This window comes from Aythya ferina (assembly GCF_964211825.1).
Source record: "Aythya ferina genome assembly, chromosome: 10".
Taxonomy (NCBI): domain Eukaryota; kingdom Metazoa; phylum Chordata; class Aves; order Anseriformes; family Anatidae; genus Aythya; species Aythya ferina.
This window is the reverse complement of record NC_140306.1, coordinates 3,184,535-3,207,177: the sequence shown is the minus strand read 5'-3', so window position 1 is coordinate 3,207,177 and position 22,643 is coordinate 3,184,535. Positions and strand designations below refer to the sequence as shown.

The following is a 22,643-nucleotide window of genomic DNA, read 5'->3' as shown; positions in this document are numbered from 1 at the left end:
AGAGAAAAATGCATAAAAGTGTGGTTATTTGTAAATCTCTGTGAAACATAGGATGGACATGAGCTGACGTTCAGTATTGCCATAAAATAAGAGACCCAAGCTATGTGGTTTTGAATTGTTTGTTAGCATGTTTCATTACCAGAGGAAAAAAAGGTTAAACAGCCTGTCCAATTAAAATCAATGGAAATTTGCCTAGTGACTTCAATGGAAACTAGCATGGGCACAAGATCTGTGAAGATGACTGGAAACAGTCTGTGGAGAATTTCAAGGAAGGCAGCTTTGAACTGAGTATGAAATAAATGGGAAACCAGTGTCAGTATCTGCCAGTGGGTCCGCGATAAGGAAATGTGCAAACGTTTCCTCTGATAGCACCGGAATTAGCTGCAATTAAGCATGATTTCAATGAGGAACACATTGCATTTCCAGTTGATCACAGTGAGAAACATTTGTGTAAAATGACACCTGCAGCTAACTGCTTATGAGTCTACGGGTGCTTCTGAAGCTGGTGAGCTGGTTTATTTGTGTGTTCAAAGCCAGTGGAAAATTCAAGCTTGCCCAAAATTGGGAACACATACAGAGGCACTGGAAGTAAGCCCAGGAGACTACAGCACTGTTTAAGGTCAGACCATGCTTTTTTTCCTAGCACACATGCAGTAGCCCTGAGGTTATGCAGGTGTCTGTGCTGAAGATTTACAGGAGCTGAAAGTCTCCAAAACCAGGTTAGAAGGAGATCAAGTATTTGTATTTGAGCACTGTCACCACAGGAGAAAGGGCAAAGGTGAGTGTTGGTGGCTTTGACACTGCTCAACAGCAGCCCAATAGATCAAGCTTCCCTAGCTGTAGCTGACCTAATCTGATTTTTATGAACCTCTAACAGCCCTCAAGGGGCCCATGCATTGCTGAGATGTTGCTGGAGCACAGCGATGCTCACCTCCCTCCTTTCCTCTGGCAAGGGCTGCAAGTGCAAGCCTTGGGGTTCCCTTGTGCCACCACTCCTCCACCCCACCAGCTGTGTCAGCTTCCCAGGACCAGTCTGTAAAACTTGTTTTAATAAAACTTGTGAAGGTTTTGGAAGACTAGAGAAACTCTCCTAATAAGGCATTTGATTTTACCAGTTCTGCTTTTGCTTTTTTTTTTTTTTTTTTTTTTTCTCTCCCCATTTTATTATGGAAGCAGAAGAGGCCAAGTCAGGAGAGCAGTCCCTTTGCAGTAGACTCAGGCTGAGATTTTTATCAAAAAATAAGGTTTAGTATCATTTAATGAGAATGGGGAGAAACCAAAAAGTGAGGAAGTATCATAACCTCTGAGAAAAGGAAAAAAGGAAGAAATGCAGAGGGCTGCGGGCTGAAATATGGCCATTGACTGTCCTGAGTGGATATCGTTTGTAGGGCAGTTGCAGCCCTCACTGATGCCTGCTTTACTTTTATTTTCAGAATTCCTCTTTGTTTTCCTTGATAGAAAAAAAACAAAAACAAAAACAATCATTTGTCTGAAACAGGTAGGTAGGTAGATGCTGGAACAACAGTAAAGATATTACTAAAAGAATGTGATTTTCATATTTCTTCTCTCGGTGGCTTTGTTTATTCTCCTTTCATCTCTTATTTATTTATTTTGATGTAGGTGGGATGGTGTTCTGCCTCACAAATTTTAAAACTGCACTGTTTGCATGTTTCTGCTTATGCAGTGTTTAACTTGGGGGATAGTGTGGATCCCTTCAGGAATTCCCTAAAAGGCAATCTTAATTAATGTTACCAGCCGTATGGAAATGTGCCTGCCCCTGGCAATGTAGGGGAATGGTGCTGAATGGTGACAACCTTGTCCTCATCCTCTTGAGCATAATAACTCTTGATCTTTCCTCTTTCAGTACATGGAGGTGCTGAGCCTGTCTCATAACGTAGCTACATCGCAACGCATTTGCTTGTCCACATAAATTACATTTGTTCTGATCATTTTCTCAGTAATTGTTTATTAGGAAAAGGCAAAAAAGCACATTTGCTGAACAGTGGCTGTCATAGGTATTCTGATTAAAATAAATAAATAAATAAAATAAAACCTTCCAGAAAGTAAGTGAGCTGTTACATTTGCAGCCAGGATTTCACAGAAATGAAGGCAGCTGAGATAAGCTGCAGGAGCAGCTCCAGGAGCAGCCCCGTAGTGCCGCTGGCAGGACTGCTTATCAGCAGAGGTGAATGATGGCAGGGGAAGCCTGCCCAGCCACTGGGGCTGATTTCTGCCCTCGAGGTACATGTCAGAAAATATCGTCAGCTGGTTGCACTTTGCCGTGTCAGGATTTGTCTTCATTCCCCCAAATTGTATGTCTGTGTGTGGATGCTTGTATGTGCATTTTAAAACAGGGCAGGGAATATTTTACTTTGTCTCACAAATGATGAATTCATTCAGTGTTTTATTTTTTTTCTGGAAGAAGATCACAAAAACAAAACAAAACAAAAAACAAACAAACAAACAAACAAAAAAACTTGTTGCTTAAGTCCAGGGCAAGTCTCTGGGTTTCAGTTATTTTAGATGTGAGGTGTACTTTTATGCACAGGTGTCTTTTTTTTGAGAATATTTGCTGTTTTGTAGCTTCTATCTCTTTTTTTCCGTGATGTTATAGGGTTTTACACAGGTTTTAATTCTGTGTGCCACGGAAACCCAGGAGAAGTCAGATTTAATCTACAATTTATGGTGTGCTTTCTGCAGTAGTTTAGGCAGTAAGAAAACTTTTGGTTTTACCTTTGAGTTGAGGAATTTCTTACTGCTTCCCTCTAGAAACTCACCAATGTGGGAGGCACTGGGGAAGGCTTTGTTCATACGAAGTTACATCCATGCATAAGATGTAAATTTTTTTGCTTTTCAGTGACCTTATAATTGTGCATGTGTTATGACATGAGGTCTGTGGAGTGACATTAAAAACAGGAACGTGTTTCTTAGAATGTGAATATCTGTATATTAGCAATAACAAAAACCTGAGATGGGATAAATGCTGCCTTGCTTGGGTGGAAAATAAACACATTTTTTTGACAAGTCTCTTTGCCTAATCCGTGCAAGGCAGCTCTGTCCTGAGAGATGCTCAGCATGAAGCCATTGGAGGGAGACTGATCTTTCTCAGGAAATGTTGATTGCCTTTTGAGAACTGTCTTTCCAACGTGCCTGAGATGAGGTAACCCATTAAAATCAGCAAGCAGCCACTGTGATTTCAATGCAAGCTATGCATGCCTTACTTTGAGACTTATCATTCCTTCTCACTCAATACCTATTTTTCTCAGAGGAAAGGTGAACCCCAGGCAGGCAATGACTGTCCAAATACATGTACCTTGGAGAGACTCAGTATAGCTGCACTGCTGGGATCACAGAATCACAGAATCACAGAATTTTCTAGGTTGGAAGAGACCTCAAGGTCATCGAGTCCAACCTCCAACCTAACGCTAACAGCCCTCCACTAAACCATATCCCTAAGCTCTATGGCATCCATCTATCTGGATGATGTCCTGTGCTGCGCTGCTGAGGCAGGAGGAATTACGCATCCAGCTGATAGGGCTGAGCTCGCCCACCAATGGCAAAAAGGTACAGTGGCCACTTTCTCAAGAAAGTAGATGATAAATATTTATGCCATTCCTTAGCACTGGTTCCACTGTTCAGGAAATTACATTCGGAGCCGATGTTCTTCATGTTCTTCTCGACTTCAATAAAGTCGAGACAAATATCTGGACCTCTAGTATAGACAACTATCAGCCTTGCTCAGAGGGAAGGCACGCTACATGCTGGTCTTAGAGTAGTATTTCCTTGGTTGCTGTTTGGTGTCACTCCCATTCAAGCCCATTCTCTGGAAACTTATTGTTTTACATCACATAATCATTTCAGGCTCATCTGAAGTCTAACTCCACAGTGGTAAGTGTGCTGGTGTTTCTGTTCCCACAAAGTTGGGAGTGCAAAGCGCTCTGGTGTTTGTGTTGACCACATGGCCAGAAGGTACAAGGCACGGCAGCTTGGCCATATTACAGTTTGGCCTGAAAAAGATGCCTTTTTGGTTCCTTTTTTTTTTTCTGTCTGCTCAGTGACTAGACTTGTTCTTCTGACACACAAAAACATAACATCTGGTTGTCTAGGGATGAGAACAGGTTGAGTTTTTGCCGTGTAAAATCACAGCAGTACACCAAGTCAGGTTTTACTAGTGCAATACTTTTTGATTTGTTTAGTATGAGATTAATATGAAAATCCTTCTAGAGGGGGAAAAAGATCAGCTGGTTCACAAAGTCTGAGCATTTGGCAGTACTGCAATTTTTATTGGTAGCTTCAGGCTACCTATATTTTTTCCTGACAATTTATATGCTACTCAAGCCTAAAGTATGTGATCTAATCTGTTCTTAGATTCACGGATAGAATGAAAAGTCGGTTTCAAACTCTGTCTCAGGGCTTCACAGAAGAGCACTAGCTCTAGTCTGGTGCCATGTTTTTCTTTTATTAGCACATTTGAGCTGTAAAACACATGGTTATAAGCGACATTACTTAAATTCCATTTTCAGTGTTATTTATTGTCGTTACTACTGCTATTATTTGATGCATAAAATTATTCTTACTTTAGACAGTCAACAATCCTAAATACCACTGTCAGATCTGAGCATGAAAATGTTAGCATGCAAATTGCTTATATCTGGCACTGAATATGTATGTTTAAAACAAAATTCTTTGATACTTGTGATAATCATTACTCTTAGCTCTAAAATCTCCAACTGTTTAAAAGACAGAGTTCATTAAGTTAATTACAATTTCTTGATGGCAAATCGTCTTGTTGGCAAAGTCAATCTCTATAGGAAACCTAAACAGCTGAAATGTAATCAGATGCTGTTACAGAAAGTGGTTTTAAATGGCAAAGAGATTGAAATTAGCTCATTTTAAAATCAGGACAAAGACAGTGTGTGCCAGTCCTGAATTCTCTGTGTCTTTCCTTTTGTCAAAAAATTGATTTTTGTGTATTGTTTTTAAGTCAGCCAGTACAATAGGTAATTCATCATCACTGTGAGATATAAACTCAAGCAGTCTCCAAAAATAATTGAATTTTGCAGAAATTCTCTAAGGGGGTGAAAAATCCATAACAGCCATTAAATTCTGCTCTTTGTAGAAAGAATCTGAAATATTACAATTATGATCAAGTAGGAGAAAAAACTCTTTAATTTTAGTTGCTGAATGTAGCAGGAATAGATTGGTGTTTTGTTATGCTGTCCTACTGTTTCAATGGAATTTGTATGAGAAAATGTGATAACATATCAAAAGATGTCATTTACAATGGGAGGAGGAAAAACTGTTTAAGAATTCTGGTATAAGAAATGGAAGAGATTTTAGTCTTGGTCTGGAACTATGTTTATATCCACACCTGAATTGGAGAACAGCCTGTTGATATAGGAGGTTTCTGTTGTCTGCCCTATTATAACACTTCTGTGGGATCTGTAGTTTTTAGAGTATCTCCAGATTTCCTTTAAATTATACATCCCCAGCTGTGAATGCCAGGGTCAATCCCTTTGCTACACAGTTTTAGGTTGTGTGAAGAAGCAATGCTCTTCTAGGGATATCCAGCTGCTCTCTGCTGTAGGAATGGCACAAGGACCACATGTGGGATTTAGGCTTAATCTCTTTATCAGGTAGATACTTCAAGAGTGGAGCAAATATCATGAAAGAATCTTTCCATGAAAGGAACAAGGACTGCCTCTCCCGGTGATTTTGTTCCCTTCCTGGTAGCTGTGGGATTTGACACACTCGTCACCTTCAAAGATGGACCAAGATTCTTCCAATGCTAATGTCTATTAGCAAGATGTCAGGTCTACTGGTCGCATATGGAATGTTTCTTGTCTAGGAGAGAGAACACAACATGTTGTGGTCCATGCTGATAAAGTGCTCACAAAGATTCAAAAAGGGACATGTTTTTTTTTGTAGTCAGACTCATGCTGGCATGGGCTAAATGTGAAAGTAAATAGATACTGCAAAGTAAACAGATGCTGTGGTAATTTATTACAAGCTTTTTTTTTTTTTTCTCTTTTTTCTATATTCATAGTAGTGTGCTGTAAAGCAATGGATCATATCAGATGAAGCCATAACATGACAAGATGGATCATTTAATATATTAAATGATACTGCTGTGTGTGCTGTTGTATCCAAAATATATTAAGAGAAAACAACAACAAACTATTGGACAGTATATTTTTGTATCATATGCCTAGATCTGGCTTAGTAAATCTGCTGCATCATTAGCTTCTGCCCGATTTTAGCTTTTAGAATGCTTTACAGTTCTGTAGCCACTGCACTGTAAATTGACATTTTATTTTTGTGTGTTGTAAAATAATCATTTGGGAACAAAAGAAAGAACTGGCTATGCTGTTTAACAAGGATCTGTCCCTAGATCTAGCTGGAAAATTGTTTCATGTTAATTTACATACAAAGATAAAATTTTCTCTTCATTATTGAGATGCTTGCCCTAACTTGCATGTGTTCCATCCCCTCTGGAAGGGGAGAGAAAACCAAAACTATGTGTAGGGCTGTGTTCCACCAAAGCTGTTGCTCAATGCCAGCTCATATCAAATACTGATGAAGACAGGAGTGTAGTAAGCTGTTTATATTCAGTTGCTCAGGATAATCTAACACATCCCCAACCATAACCTCTCTTTTCAGGTTAATATGGTCCCAGGCTCATGAGAATAATTGGCATTATCTGAATGTTTCTGATCATGTGCCTTATAGCAGCTCTCTGGAGATTAATGAGATCAGTGCTGCAATGTGTTCTATTCACATATGGTCCCATGGCAGTAAAAGGCAACTTTGAGTCTTTGTAACAGAAAAAAATATGGATAAATACTTTAATCTTTCCTGGGCTGCAATAGATATAGCAAGCAGGTTGCTGCAGACCTTTTGAAAGTGCAGAAAGTGCAGTGGTGACTCCTTTCATGTGTGATATAGGGCCTTCTCCCACCATCAGTACCACTTGCCATGCTCTCTGCTACCCTCCAGCATCGTTTGTTTGTCTCTAGAGACACATGCTTACAGCCCCACGCCCTTATGTGTTTTAAGCTTAGCACAATTGTCAGTGCTATGTCTCTTACCTTCTAGCAATTGCAAAAGAGTTGAGATATAATTAATTCCAAGAGAACAGTCAGGGAGAAAAATGCTGAATAAACCTCTTTGAGGGCCTGGTTCAATGTTCATTATAAAGCAGGCGGCCTCCTGTCAGCGTCAGCAGCCCCAGCTCAGCCTCCTTCCTTTCCCTTCTCTTTATTTTCTTCTGGCTCTGATGGAAAGGGATTGAAGGGTTTTGTGGAGGCTTCTGCCAATTCCTTGTGGTGTTTGGGTCCCCATATTGCCTCTCTGTAGCTTGCTGACCCCCACAGTTGGTCCTCTGAGGAGGGCACTTAGGCTGTCGAAGCAGGAGCTGCTCTTCTTGCAGCAACCCGATGTGGCCTGGAAAGATGCTTGCAAAGGGGCTCTGGGTCCTCTGAGAAACCTCTGTCCTGCTCAGGACAGAAAAGTGTAGATATTACAAACATGTCAATGTTAGGGACAGAAAGTATTTTTTTTTAGTTTTGTTTAAACAGCAGTTTCTGGTGTGAAAATGACTGCAGATTCATTTTTTTTTTTATTTATTCACAACCCCTGGCAACTGCAAGTATTATCTGTCAGAACATGGCACAACATTTAACTGAATATAAATCCAGTTTTATTTATGTGGTAGCTAAGCCAGTATTTCAGCCGGATTGGTATTGGCTTCCCAGCCATCTCCTGACTACGTTTCAGTGCTCTTTTGGAGGGACTGTCGCAAAGGGAGGTTCACCGAGTTTCTATCCCTGCTGCCCCTGATAGGTGGTGGGGAAGAGAGGGTGCTAATAATTCTGTTGATTTTATGAAGTGGAAACATCTTTATTCACAAAGGCCACTGTGATCATAAATTATAGGCAGTGTTGTTGATGGGGGGATGAGCTGAGTTAGTAACCTCGGGGTAGAAAGCACTGCATACTTATAGCTGTCCTATGCCCAAGTGAGCCTGTTTTTAAGACAATGATTCTTTCCTCTTTATTAAAGCTATGACCTCGTATGGTTGGCTTTTTCCAATTTTCTCGCTACTGTCTTGTCCTTTATTTTTCTGCCAATTCTGTCTTACAGCATTTCATATTTCTGAATGCATCATGAGGGGCGGGATTACCTTCCACTGAAGAATTATCTACTAGCCAATGTTGAAAGAAGGATATAAGACTTCATGGACTGGTGAACTAATACGATGTGAAATCCTATTTTCCTATCTTCCAAGTGTCTACAGAATTCCAAGTTAATGTACTTTATATTATATGGTTGCCACCTGTTTATATTATCAATAGTTTGAATATTTAAGTATTACACACTCCATTTCCTACCAATTTGAACTTAAAGAATGGTTTCTCTTAGTGTTTCTATTCTTCATTTTTTTCTCCCCCAAACAAGTAGTGTGGCCAAGAATTATTAGATTTAAAATTTTCATTAAAAATTATATAGTTCACAGCACAGATTTAATTGATCACACTCTTACCTGGTGTAAATCAACACAGCATTAATTCTAACAAGCTTTTTCACCAGCTGAGGATCTGCTTCTATGTATTGTTTTATTACTCTCAAAGCCCAGAAGAATGCATTTTTAGCTTTGAAGTAGGTTTACTTTTAACAGTTCAAAATCCCATTTCATTATCCTATGTACATTTCAGAAACATCATAAATCTCACGTAAACAGTCTATAGTTTCAGTGCATATATTTAAATATGTGATGATCCAAGGGCCTATTGCGTGCTGGCGCACAGACGTGTGGGTGGGTGAACACACATTGACTCGTAAGGGGTCGTTGGATAATTTCTGCATCTGGACTAATAAATGGCAACTGCAGTTAATGGAGAACAATGAATCTTGGAACAAAGGGAAAAAATAGCGCATCTGCTAAAAGGAAAGATGTGTCGAATACTGATTAGGAAAGAGATCTGGGAGTTGTTGTAGAAAATCTCTAAAGCATTCAGCTTAATGTGCAACTGCAGTGAAAAGGGCAAGCAGAATGCTGGCTTGTATTGCTGGAGGAAGGCAATATAAATCAAAGCAGCTGGCTTTGTTACTATCAGGCATTGTTTTGACATCACCCAAAGAAGTGAACTTTATTTGTTATTGGTCACTACAGCTTCAGAAGAATGTGTTTTTTACTGGAGGGGATTTTCTGTGTAGCAAACTAAATTACCATCCTCTGCATTTTAAGATAATGGGGAGGAAGAAATAGGAAAAAAATCAGCTCATTAAGAAGTAAAACATGTACTCGGACTGGTATAATTGTTTATTGCCAGCAAAGAGCAGTCTACAACTTGACCTGAGTTTCAATTTCAGAAAAAAAAAAGATGTGGAAATATTACCTAAAATGCAGTGAATTCAGATTGAAAAATAAATGTTTTGTTGAAAATCTCATTTCATGACAGCTCTAAAATGATGTGAGTTATCAATACAAAGACAGCAAATGATAGAGAAAATGTAACTGCAAGTGAATGAAAGGCACAGACATAATAAGCTCAACGCGCTTATCTGCTTACAAGCATTTGAATTTTGTTGTGTGTTAATTTTACAGGATTCTCACAAAGAGCTCAAGAAGCGTTATGCTTAAAAAAGAAATACAAAACTCATCGCAGAACCCGTTGAAGCTTTTATGGGCTGTAGGCTGTCAGCATTTCCATCGTGGTTCCCTGCATGCAGAAGTCGACAATTCAGCTATAAATAATCACTGCTGGTTGGAAATTGGGTGTGTAAAACTCTAGCTAGAGTCAAGTCATCGTCTCTGTAAAAAGATACATAAAGGAGGTATTCTAAACAACAAAACTTCTTGTCATTCCTGTTACACTCAAAGAGAATATGTGAGCCCAACAATATGCTTTTATTTGATTTGAAAAGAAAGAAAGAAAAAAAAAGATTATTTACCTACTTCTCCTCCTTGTACATTTGTAACATGAAATCCTATGGGAATGTTAAAAACGATTGTACTTTCTCCAAAGCTGTCATCTACGTTCAGTGGAAAAAAACTCCAGGCACATGAGGTACAGCACATCGCTCTTTACCTGTACACCATCCGTGGCTGTAGGGTGCTCACAGCAGAGCTGCAGAAGCAGGGCAGCCCCAACTTCTCCCGCCCCTGGAGAGTGTTTTCTGGTGGTCCACCCATTCTGACAGAGCAACTGAATGTCACCCTAAACTCCTATGGTCCTCTTGAAGAGGGGTCAGGGCTTTTTGAACCATTACGTATCTGGAACCAGCTCTTAATGGTAAGAGCTGCAGGTTGTACTAATCACATAACAAATGAGCACACTCTCTATGCAAGGTTTTCTGTAGCACAAGACTACACAGCCTGAAATACCAGCCAGTTCCACTGGGACAGAACATCTCTGGTCTTCTGGGCTACAAGCAGAAGTTCACTCATTTCCCAAATCTGATTCCATTCTGATTTGAAAAGAATTTAGGAGTAATATTTTCAGGCTGTGATTACCTGTCATATCAAGTGAAGTAATGATAGCTGAGAAAGATGCCTTCTTATCTTTTCCTTTTGCTGTATCCAGCTCAGGATGGGTGATGTTCACCTTCCCTGTTATGTCTGTGATACGAGCTGATAGTCAAGATTTAATCCTGGGGAATGGTTTCAGTCCCTTGAGCCTGCTACAGTGCAGCAGATGCTCAAGTAGTCCAACTTCAGTTAAACTCTTATGTCTCAATTTAAAAACCAGATGTATTATTTTGTAGTTATATTCCACTTGAGGTCCAACAACAGGAAAAAATTAGAAAGAAGCGTGGTGTGAGTTGAACAGTTTTCACTTTAATGGTATTTTAATAATCAGGAAAGTCACCCATGTATAGTAACGATAAATTGTTTTGCTACAGGGTAATATAAACTTTAACAAGTATAATAAATATTTCTGCTTGACCAAGAATAACTGAAATAGTGGAAACTGTTTAAATATGTGTATCAGAATGAATGAAGATGAAAAAATGATGAGTATTAAAAAAAAAGTATTATATTTTTGTGTTAAATCTCCAACTGTATTTACAGAAAACAGAATTTGGGACACTGACTTATTTTTTAAAAGCCACAGGAAAGAGAATGATATCAGAAGTACTATAGCAGTTTAAGAGATGTCCAGATTTCAAGATCCATTGCTTTATCTTAATATCTCCTTTCAGGTGTCATACCTCAACTTATCTAACTGTCTAAAAGTGGAACTTGTTTCTTTTTTTTTTTTTTTTAATTTTTAATATGTTAAACCCATATCACTATGCTCCTCTGAAAAATCTTTGGGAAATTTATCGTATGTACATACAGAACATATCTGAAAAAGAATAGTCATGGGTCCTAAAATAAAATAATAACCAGAAAAAAAAAAAAAACACAAAACAAAAAAAAGAAAACATTAGGGAGAGATGAGAATTAAATGCACTACCCTACCCCATAATCAAAAGATCAGAACCTAGTGTAAGTTGTTCAGAAAATCATTTGCACATGAATTGTCAAAAGTGTTGGAGCAGTAAAGTGCTATAAACAATGCAAGGCTCGTAGGATTGTCCATTCCTAGTGTGAGCCTGCTTTTATAGTCTAGTTGAAATCAATGAAATTTTAGTGTCATGTAGCTACAAAACTCTGATTTATTTCTTTTCATATTGTTACTAAAGTAAAATGGGATTAAAGCATTCAAGATTATTTAAAAGAGAGGTTTCCATCTCTATATTTCTTTAAGCTAGAGATTTGTTTGTGGTAGACCATGCAGTTCAATAAATAAAACCATGTTTTTTTAATAGGAAAACTCCTTTCCTGGGAGTTACAGATGTGATCCCTGCCAAGACAGTGTATCTCAGTGATACAGAGACAGACCAAGATTGTTTCCCATTTCCCATCAACAGCCAAGGGCTGTGGCAAAGGAATATTACAAGGCCCTGAGCCAGGAAGAGCTTGTCTGTATGAAATTACAGGTAATGAAAGATAGTAAAAGGTAATAACTTCATTAGGCCCATTTATCCTATTTGTCATTAATGGCATGCTAATATGGAACAGAAGGAGTGCATTTTACTACTTGGAAACTGGGGTTTCATGCTTGCATCAACCTTTCGTTGCAGTTGTTTTGATACCAGTCTTTCACACTTTCTGTAAAGGATGCATTATAACTTCATTTAATTTTCTTTCCAAAGCTATTATATTTTTCTCCTGCTAAGAAATGTCTAACTTGAGTCAGAACATCTACAAAAGCTATTTTCATCTCCCTCTTTTTCCCCATAGAGATTGTCAGTTAGCTCAAACTTATAAGTCCTTTATGTTAGACATATCTAATCCAGGCACGACCAGTATTTTAGAGAGAGATACAGTTTTCAGTATGACTTGGGTGTTCCTGCATCTCTCTCTGGACATTTTCAACATTTTTTTTCTTTACTGACTTGTAGGTTTTGTTTATTTATTTATTTTTTTTTTTCCTGTGTATCTTTTTCATTTTGCTTTGTTGGGAGAGGTGAAAGGTGGAGAAAAAGTAGACTGCTTTCCAATTGCTGCTTTTATTTTTATTTTTTTCATTACCTTTTTCCTACTTTCCTAGTTCTCTTTCGTTGCTTCCAAACTGTCTCTAAAGGAACAAAAAAGCGTTGCCCTGGGTAGATGTCACCAGTATTTACACTTTCTCTGCAAGGGACAAATGTCATGGAAACAGGTGCAGTATAATCTTCTGACAACACCATAATCCCTATTGTTGCAGATCACTGCAAGGTCAAATTATAACAAAGAATGTATAAATTTTCCCCATCCAGCTCCGGAGAAGAGCTGCTTAATTCAGTGCGGTGTTAGTAAAAGAAGCGCAGGAAACTTGAAGTTGACCTTTTGATCTTCCAGCCATAAGTTTAAAATAAAATCTCACTGATTGTCTCCTCCAATTTTGCTTCAGATTTCTTTCTGTATTCTCTGATGTGCAGGTATAACCTCTGGAGGTGCATTTCCAGCATTCTGTCTTCTCATCAAATGAATGGAGGATACTGTGCTACAGCAGGGTTTCACACATTGCTCTGATTTGGTTCACTACACTGCCTTTTCCTGACTTTTCAACTGTACCAAATAATTTCATTCATTTCTGCTTTCTGTAAACACTGTAGAGAAAAATTATTTTCTGAGAGAGCAGCTTCCCTATTCCTGTGTGGCTGCTGTGTGCTTTTGTAGCAGGCATTTCAAAATACAGGCACAAGGATCTTGGTGGATAAAAATCAAAGCAGGTTTATGTGCTGAGGTGAGCAACCTGAATGAAATGACACTGCAGTCATGAGCACAGGCTCCCATTAGAGTTGTTTCAGGTAGACAGTGCACAATATCTTTTGTAACTCAAATAGACTTATTCATGTGCATGAAGGAGCATGTGCAGGAGTCTAATGTAAAGATAAAGATTAAATGAAACTGCAACCCAGTCACTCCCTCATTTTGTAATAGTATACATAGACATGAAGGCTGATTGTCAGGGATGCTCAAGAAGTAGAACAGCTGTAAATTTGTCTATACCTGTTCAGTCTCTGATGATTTTCCTGACGATGCTGGGATCAAACCATCCAGCACTTCTCAGGGCAGTCTGAAGGTGGCTGCAGAAGGAGCCAACAGATAGGGACGCTGGTCCTGCCAGTTGTGGGCTAATTTTGGCGCATGCTTCTCTGACTGTCTCCTCTTACCAGAAGTGACCCAGCCCTCTCCTGCACTGACTTGGCCAGTGGTGTTAGGTAAACCTGATGCATATCCATAGCCAAATTTTGGTTTAAGACAGCTTTGTGAGTCTATGACAGGATAAAGGCACTTTACCAAGAATGGAATATTTAGTTTCTTGTTAGGACAAGGAAATGGTTTTAGAAGTTGTCACCCAGTAGAAAACATAAGGATTTTTGTGTTTTCTGATGGGACAGTTCAGATTCCCACATGAAGGAGGTTGAGGTGACTGCCACCCACGTGAGCAGTGCACTGCTGGGAACACCTTGTGTCCCTTCTCTGTTTGCACAGGGAATTGTGCAGGCAGTGGGGAGTAATTAGAATTGATTTCTGCTGTCTGGGTTGCACACATGGATTCTTCTGTAATTGAGAGAGATTTCACTGATGGAATTGAGCTGATTAGCCTGAACAAAGTAATGTCGCATCCACATGCATCCTGCCTTCATGTAATTATAATTGTTGGTCTTCCAAGAACAACTGAGATTGGGTCGCTGTTCACTGGAGTACTCTGTAGATGTGTAGGAGGAGATAGTTTCTTCTCCTAAGTACTTCCAGTCTAAATGGAGAATGAAAAGGCAAGAATAGCAAGAGAGAGAAAAGGAGGCAAAGTAGTCTGCTGAACTCAGATGGGAGGACCGTGACTGAACTGAGTAGAACAGCAATGTCCAGGGGCTTTGATCCACCAGTTTGTCCACTGGATCACATCCATGGTCTTTTCAAGCCACTCTAGTACAGGCACTTTTTGATTTAATTAATTTATTTAATATGCTCTGTCTTTAAAAGCAAAAATAAAATGATGGGCTTATAAAGAGGGTCTGAAAACAAACGCCTTTGTTTTAAAATTAGCAAATTTTCAGTGAGTTCATAACGGAAACCTTCTTACACAAAGCCTTGTAGCAGACATTTATATTTATTTGCAATTTACTGCTTAGGAAGATGCTAGCTTTTGTTTACCTTAGCAGTGTTGTCTCTATCACCCCTAGACAGGTAAAATCCCATTGCAAACTTCCTTAAAAGAATATATCTTTTTTTCCTGTTATTGTTGTTCTTCATGATTTATGGACATATTTAAAAGGTTTACTGTAAGAAGAGCTCTGCCATCACACATTTACATAAGCTCCTTATGTCAGACAATAGCTTTGTTTGTTCCTGCGTATACCATGAATTTTTCCTCCATGTTTAAATGTGGATTCACATTTGGGGATGATAAAAGGGTTTGAAATTAAGCTGCTCCTAAGTTAGCTGCAGCACCTTGTTTCAATTAGGCAATCAGACATTATAATAATCCCTATCTGGAAGACTCTTCCTCTGTGTAAATGAAAGACTGGAAGCAAGAATGCTTGAGACCAACACCTCTCCCCTCCCCAATTCATTCATCCTCTGAATATTTTCATGCAGCAGCTTTCAACATACTCAGATCTAGTTCTGCCTTTACCTCACTAACTCTCCCAAACGTAGCCCACTGATAAAATCAGAGTTCAGAAATTTTTCAAACAGTTTTTTCTTTGTGAAATGTTAGGTACAGTTTTTGCTCCCATCAGCACCTGAGATACAAAATCCCATATGATGAACCATGTGAACAAGCTGTGTAATTAAATGGTATACGCTTCCCTGAGGATATTTTCATTTTATTGGTATTTTCTAGAAAGTGCTTACATTGAGTCTGCTTGAAATAGAGAAAGCACCAGTCTGTGTGTCTGTTTTGGTTTGTCTGATTAATAAAGGAAATTAGATATATTTCAGTTGAAGATACTGTCTGATATGGCTTGTAGAGCCCTGTGGAATGGAATAATGTCCCACATCATCTTGTATTTCTCTTTTGACAATGCCTTTCAGCATTCAAATAGATTTGCTGGTGCTTCTTTAAGCTGGAGGCTGTGTCTGTGTTTCTGCTGACAGGTCCCCGTGAGGCTGCGGTGCTGGCTAGCGAGGTACTGCCCTGACATAGGGAAAAACAGTAAATATGTCATTTGTGTTCATGTTGAAGAGATTTCCACATGGAAACTGAGGGGACAATTGGTGCACTGGAGGCATGAGGAGGCTGCATGAGCTATGGGGAGGGGACGAGGCTGAACTCCCTGCCAGGTGTCTGTCTGACCAGGTGGGTGACCCTGGGCATCTGCTGGAGACCGGCAGCAGGACGGCTCTTCTACACAGACATCCTGTAGGAAGGCACGGGGCACTCTGAGCAGTCACTGAAACAAGCAGATATACAATTATACACACTGCATATCAGTAAAACACCTCATCTTGCAAACAGTTGTGCTTTCCCTGACTTTGATACTTTTTCTCAATAACTATTTAGTGTCAGCTTCACGTGTTTTAATTCTTTCCAATTCTCCAAACCAGCAGCAGCTGAAGCACTGATTTCTCCAATTAGTGCAGCCTTGCTCCTGCATGTTAATATTGTCCTCAAGCTGCTTTCTCCTCCAAGAAGTGCACTTTTAAGACAACCAATTCTTCAGTTTAGTTCAGGTCAACTGAAGTGAGGTTAATTTTCAGGAGCAAACATTGGTGAAAAAATACTGATTTCCTTGTCAGACAGAGGCAGTAAGGCAGGGACAGATGGCAGGATAGTAAATTCCACCTTTTCTGTACTGTAATCCAGCGTCTGATATACTATTAGGTAGTAAGAAGCTGTCTATTCAACAAAGGGTTTTGTTCTGTTATTTGTGTCACAGTATCTTAATGATTTACTTGTGAATTTAGTAGGTACAGTAATGTTCGTAGCTGGTCACTATCAGTATTGCATCTTCTCAGGAAAGAATGTTACCTGAGGAAAGTGTGTGTGTCTGTGGTAGGTAGGGAGAGAGGAATCTGACAACATCTATATGCACTAAAGGTCTGACGCATATTCCTTTAATTTGAGAAATGCCCACAAGTGCAATAGCTCAGACGGTGAGCCTGTGTCTCCTATTTGCAAGACTCCTTACCTAAGAAATCTGTTCCACAAGACTTACAAATAGAAAAGTATTTGGGATTTACCTACCTCAGGCAGTACAGACCAAGGCTAGCACAAAGCTAGCCTTGAAGAAACCTGCTTCAGATGAGAAGCATTTGCTTTACCTTAAAAAATCTGGGATTATTTCACAGACCCAAGAAAAGAACGATGGTACTTTCAAAACCAAATCGTACGCCTGTGTCTTGCTGCAGCATCATTCGTTTGACTGGACAGCCTTCGCATGGCACGCAGTTTATGGGCTTGCTGAGATCCTACCTCTCACAAGGCTTTGCTGGCTTGAATTTGGAGAGTATCACAGACACCATTAAATAAGCGCCAGCATCTAATGACAGTCTACAACCAGAAACCACATCAGTGGCTCCACTGCCACGGGTGAGATTGTGGTGTTGTGGCACCAGGAGAGGGCACCAGAAGCCCTGACTCTTCCTCTGTGCCCCAGGACTGGAGGTGCACAGGAGGAAGTCACCCACAAAGCAACATTTCTCTTCTGGACATACCCCTTCATTCCCAGGTTCAGAGCTACCTCGTGGTCTGACCTGGAAAGGCTGGGTTTTTACCCACAAGAGCTGGCAGTGCCCCGTGTAGGTCAATTTTTTTTTTTATTATTATTATTATTTTTTACTGGCAGTACTGAGAGGACAAATATTCATGCACAGCATGATACTCAGAGCTGGCATTAACTGGTACGTTGATTAGCAGTTTTAGCAAAGAGCTGAAGATATAATTGGGAGGAAGAGTGAACTGCATGCAATCTCACTTGTGCCGCAAAGGTGTGAGGTTCATTAGCAAAACAGTGTCGGTGAATTTGTCTTTCCTCTTTCATCCTGCGGAGACTGCGTGAATTGGCTTGTGGTAGTTTTGATTCTGTGCTTAAATACTGCTGTCTGATTTGCAGCCTTTGAACGCTTTTAGGCAGAATGCACAGCTGAATGAAGTGGGAGCAGCGAGTAAACCATGCGTGCCTGGGGAGAGGCAGAAAGGGGCTTGCTTTCAGCAACGGCCTGCAGAGAAGGTGGGATAGAAAGCCTGAGGAGGCTCCAGTCATCTCCTGACCTTTCTGCAGTCAGACATGTTTGCCTGGTGTGTTCACATGAATGCGTCCACCTAACACCTGCCTTGTGCAAGTTCATACTTGAAGATAGTAATTGAGTCTGAGAGAAAGCTGCCTTGGCTTGCAGGCTGTGAGCGTCAGACTGACTACACAAAGGACTGCAGGTCCGAAACCAGGCTGATTTGCCAAGAAAGGAATTAGAGGCAGTAGCTTGGGTGATGCATGTTATCCCAGATGAAATATCAGACTTGCAGTGATTATTTTCAGCCTTAGAGCACTGAGAGTTGCTGAATTGTTTCAGGTGTTGGAGCTCTTATCTCCAAATCACCACTGCTATCCTGGCACTGCATTGTGTCTTCAGGTCTTTCTTCCTGCAGCTTTAGGGTGGATACAATTTTGAAATTAATTGGACAAATATAAGGCATCTGTTCATTAAATTTGTACCACATGCAACAGTCACCGGGTATAACCAGGTGTCTGTAGACAAAACCTTTGGCATTCAGCACAGTGATGCTGTAAATGCCTACAGGTGGTCACAGAAGTTCACACCCTGGGCTTTCTTATGAACACTGCCATCTTAGAAATGCTTTCATGTTAAGAATTTGAATATGTATGTTTAGTTAGTATGTATATGAAATAATATCCATGTCTTTATTCAGCTTTGAACCTACACACAGAGATCCCCTACCTAACTGTCATCATTGCACATCCAGGATTCAAAACCTCAGCAGCCCTTTGCCAGCTGCTTCCATGAGTCCCCAAAGATTTCTCTTCTTCCCCAGGCTGAAAGGGTCCAACACCCCCAAGGACCCTCCTCACTGACAGGGCTTCCCAGTGGGCCCCCTAGTCACCTGCCTGGCCCCATCTCCTGCTGGTCCTGACCAGGCCTCCGGGGTGCCCCAGGCCTGACCTCCATCGCACCTTGGGACTATCCCTACCCCATCCCATATTGGATACAAAGGGATGGCACAGCGTTGGCCCTACCAGCACTCGCTCATCCTTCCCTTGCCCTTTTCCCCTTCCCAATCCTCTTCTTTTTTAACTTCTTCATTTTTTTTCTTTTCACTTCAAAAGATCCCTTCCCCTGCAGTCCCCTGAGCTCCTTTCCATTAGAGAAAATTGTCCAAAATAACCATCATAATGCCACAGAACGAAAAGATGAAAAAATTTTATGTTTAAGAAAAACTGCAGAAAGAACATTAATCTATGAAGCATGTGGCTTTATTGCCAACCCCCTGCTACATTGCCATTGTTTGTGCTATTCTGTCTGATTTCTGTCTTTTTGAATGTTATCTTAGGAGTGTGCACACAGCCTAATATAGCACTGAACTTGTAGTCATTACTGCCATAGAAATAATGATAAATTGTTCTACAAGCAAAACAAATCTTGTGCAAATTGGATAGCAAAAAATGTTTCTCAAGAAGCTTTAATTAAGCCAGTATTATATTTCTCTCCTGATTCAGAAGTGATTTGTTCATTTTGATCACACTCTTGTTTCATTGAGGTATCACTCTCTTGCCTGTTGGCACTACTTCTGATTTACACCAGCGGTCAAAACTACATTCCTTTATTATTCTCTCTCTCTCTCTCTCTTTTTTTTTTTTTTTTTTTTTTTTTTTTTTTACTAATTCCAGCTTTCCAGCTTGTCTTTGGCCTTTTTGGGTTCTGTAACTCCTGCAGGCAAGTGAAAGCACTTGTATGCTACAGGTGAAAAGTGTGGCGCTAATGTAAGCCTCATTATTCATTGTCATTCTTACAAGAGATAGAAACACGAGCATTGGTGCAATTTATCTTATTCTTTGGGTTGCAGTCCAAGCAGCTAACCTCATGAGTGTAAATACCCATAGCCATTCCTTAGCCTCTTCATCATGGATTGAGCCACGTTTGACTTCCTCTCACCTTTCAGTGATTTGCATGCTGAGCTTGCAACAGAAATTTCTCCATCGCTGTGCACAACTTGCAGCACTGCTTGCATGCTTTCCCATAGTTTTGTCAGCCTACAGAGCTGATGGAGATCTATGGCCTCTCACATTTCCACCTAATGACCTTTTATTTGGTGGACAGAAGTAGAGCTTTCTGGGAAACATGTATGCAAAGTTTCCCTCAATTTATGTTTAGGGTAAAGATTAACTGCATGTCTTGAAGGCTAAATACTTTCTATGAATTGATATCATAGGGAAAATATTTGATTTCATCTATACCATTGTCTGTTATCAATATTATATTCATGCCATATGTAATGAGCCAATACACATCACAACATAATTTGAAGAGACAGCACGTTGTATTTAGAAATTCAATTCAATTTTTTAAACTACATTTGACAATTGATATGTCAGTAACCACAATAGATGCCCACAGGGGTTATCTGGGATAGCTGACTCTGTTACAGAGGTGTTTAAAATGAGCCTTGGCAGAATGGTCTGTGACCACATCTAGATCAGCTGTGGTTTAAAACAACTTTTGTCAGCTCATCATGGCCTGGACATCCACAGCTATGGTGAATCTTGTAGCTTGCTTAATAATTTAAGTTCAAAGAACACTTTTTCATGAGAAATCTTGAGTCAAAACACATAGGAATTCAAGTATTTCTTGTTGTATCTTTGTTGTTTGTTTGTTAGTTTTCAGTGAAGCACAAAGCTATATGAACTGTTCATACCTCCAGCCATTGCTTTGAAGTTTTCAGTGATTTTTTTTTTTTTATCTGAAAATGAGATCTTTTTTTTTTTTTTAATATGAATTTTTCTCAGATGTTCTTGAGAAGCACAACTTACTAGACCATTTTATATTTTGATACAGAACATTAAAAATACTCAGCTGCGTATGGTAAATCAATACTGTCTCCTGTTTAAATATCTGGTCTGATCTAATATGTGACCGTCTTTTAAACTTTTTGTGGATTTTTTGCCAACACTACTAAAATTTAAATTAATGGTCAAGTAATATTAGACAGTAAATCATTCTCTTGCATCTCCTGGGCTGTATGCAACACACACACTCAGCACATCACAGTTGGACACAGGATCATACCCATGTGCAGGCCAACCCAAACTGTCAGATAAGGATGGCACAGCAATGTCTCCCATCTAGCTGCTTAATGAATTCACATCTGCAGTCTAGGGATTATAGGAAGCTGACACCTAGGGCCCCAAATCTTGCTGACTCTTTCTCTTTCAGTTCCTTCTTCCGGAGTGTAGGCACAGAGATCTGCCAGAGTGTGTTGGTTACAGGGTAAATTAAATCCCACAGCATCCTTTCACCCATCTGGAAACAGCAATTCTGCCTGATTCCCATTGACCCCACAAGATTAATGGGCAGTTGATAGCCTTTATATTCTAATTTTCCACCTAAGAGCCCCATTATATTTTGACTCTTGTGCCTGAAGAAATGCATCTTCATGTAGAATTAAAAATTTTATGAGTGCAAAAGTCAGACCAGAGGAAGTCATGCCTATATTGAATTTTTCCTTTGTGTTTCAATCCCTGCTTCCTCCTGCATTGGACAGACAGTTTATAAGAAATACCTTTTGTAATGGCTAGTATTAGTGTTTTTGTTGTTGTTGTTCTTTTGTTTGTTTGTTTTCTTTTTTTTTTTGTCTTTTTTTTTTTTTTTTCTGTACTTACATTATTTAACATCCCTCTCTTTTTTTCTTCAGTCAGTCCAATCTCTTGACAATAAAGGTTAAAGAAAAAATCATCCGTTTTTGACAAATACATAAGATTATATCTACTGACTGTGGCAAGAAGAGAAAATATGGCCTCTTCTACAAACCAGGGGATGACAATGAATCCTGAAGATATCTATATAGATAAGAATGAGATAGTCACATACAGAGAAGAAACATCTGAAACAGTTTTGTATTTTATTCACAGTTAGGAAGAAAATGGTAACCTCTTCTTCCTTCCCTCTCCATTTGTCAAGCAAGCATGTAAACCTTTTAAAGCATTTCAGTGCATCGTGGATAGCACTGGGGAAGGATATGTATTCCAGTAATGGTAAGAGAAATATAAATGCTTTGGGTACAATGTGTCCACAATGTGGACACAGGATTGAATATAGCTTTCTAGAAACAATTGCTTTTAGAAAAGTTCCTTTTGTATATTGGTGATTACTGTCATCATGGCAAAATTATGTCTGACTTGCATTCCTGTCCTGAGCTGGGATGTTGGCATGGGGATTTCTTTCTTCAGTGGTTGTATAAAGGATGTGTGCGACTCTTCAAGTGTGGAATATACGCTAGGCTGTGCTCACAGGTCTCTTAAGAGGTTGGTTTTGTATACCGAAAATGTAACTGTTTTGCTTTTTGTGATTTTAAAAAAATTATTATGAATCTGTCATACAAGTGCATTTAACTCACAAATGAAGCAAGACACTTTAAAAATATACTTTCCATTGTGCTTTTCCCTGCTGTGGTGTGTTCTGCAAAGTCACTGCCAGAGAAACACATATGAGCCCAGTAAAAAACAGATGGCTAAAGGACTGAGAAAGCAGTTTCACTGAGTTGAAATCTGGGAGCTGTTAGAGATGATAGATATATTTAGAATAGCATATAGGATAAATTTTCAGCTGGTGGAAGCTGTCACAGCTATATTAGCATCTAGGAGCTTGAAGTCAGCTCATCTTGAACTTCAAGTGAAACTATGGTAATTTACACCGAGGCTGCATTCTCTATCATTAAATCAGTATGTAGCATAGCACACTCATGTGAATCTAAATACAGGTGAATTTGACAGCAGTTTTTCTTAGATGGCATTGTTTTCCCTCAGCGTTGGATTTAACATCTAGCCAAACTGGTATGTACATTTAAGATGAAAGCTATCTCCATTCTTGCTGTTGAATTTGAGGGAATATATGACTTCTCTGAGACACTTTTCCAAGCTTTCAAGCA

General features: G+C 39.5%; 1 long non-coding RNA gene across 5 annotated transcripts in view; it reads left to right on the top strand.

The window, feature by feature from the left end:
* The window catches only part of LOC311442309, a 58,726-nt gene extending 46,744 nt beyond the window's left edge, over positions 1-11,982 (top strand). For 2 of the 5 annotated variants that reach the window (XR_014696557.1, XR_014696558.1), the window contains one exon: positions 9,608-11,163. This is a non-coding gene — a long non-coding RNA (uncharacterized lncRNA). Of the gene's footprint in view, positions 1-8,142; positions 9,345-9,607; positions 11,164-11,817 lie in introns of those variants that run through there. The other 3 variants (XR_014696556.1, XR_014696559.1, XR_014696560.1) reach the window with 3 other exon arrangements.
* Positions 11,983-22,643: the final 10,661 nt, after the last annotated feature.